This window comes from Ceratina calcarata, unplaced genomic scaffold, assembly GCF_001652005.2.
Source record: "Ceratina calcarata isolate Rehan_Ccalc_2016 unplaced genomic scaffold, ASM165200v1 scaffold990, whole genome shotgun sequence".
Classification (NCBI taxonomy): domain Eukaryota; kingdom Metazoa; phylum Arthropoda; class Insecta; order Hymenoptera; family Apidae; genus Ceratina; species Ceratina calcarata.
The window spans coordinates 5,088-6,068 of NW_017181327.1; positions in this window are offsets into that span (position 1 = coordinate 5,088).

The window sequence follows — 981 nt, forward strand, 5'->3', positions numbered from 1 at the left end:
TAATCGCGCCTCCTCTGCTCCCGAAGACCCCCGCAGCTATCACTCTAAACCAGTGGTGGGCAAACTTTTTTAATGGGGGGCCACAAAGTTTAAGAAATTCTAGAGGAGGGCCAGAATTATAGAAAAAATGCACTTTATACTTCTCGACCGTCAAAACGTAATTATAGCGGGCCATATACTATCCATGTCGATGGGCCCTCGGCGGGCCGGATTAAATAATTTCGCGGGCCGGAGTTGGCCCGAGGGCCGTACTTTGCCCACCACTGCTCTAAACTATCTATTTCTCTCTCTGACTCATGCTCCGGGCGTATACACGCCCGTATGAGTCACCGCTCGCGGTACATAAGAAATCGATCACGACCTCTTAATCCGCGAGCGTTAACAATAACAATTCTACGGGAACGTTAAATTCGAAATTCTCGCGAACACGTAATTCTTGTATTAATTTTCGAGGAATTAGCTGACCGCTAATTCCTTCGAACGAACATCTCCGAATATGCATTACGTGCGGAGGCGCATGTTACACATGAGGATCCTTCCGACTTACGCGTATTTTGAACAAACGTTATTTTGCAAATATTTTTAAAATATTTGTAAAATATAGTTAAAATGTTTCTTTAATGTTGCTAACATGAACGTTCTTCTGCGGATGTGTTTTACGGGTGACGGGTAAAGATGTGGTACTCTCTCTCTCCCTTTATCGTTAGTACCCCATCATCTCCCAAGCTACGCGAAGCGGTTATACACTCGCAGCAATAGCAACTTGTAGTGAGAACTGCGTAGACGGTTAGTCGGTCGTATAAAAAAACAGTGTTTAAGTGCATTAATTAATTTTGTTGTGCAGTATATATATATATTGATCAAGGTTAGTACTTATAAAAAATATTTATAGACTTCAATTAACTTGAAAAACAAAGTGGATGATCGGTTAACCAACATAATCTGTTATCATAGATAATCTGCTGTCATAGCATAGATTTT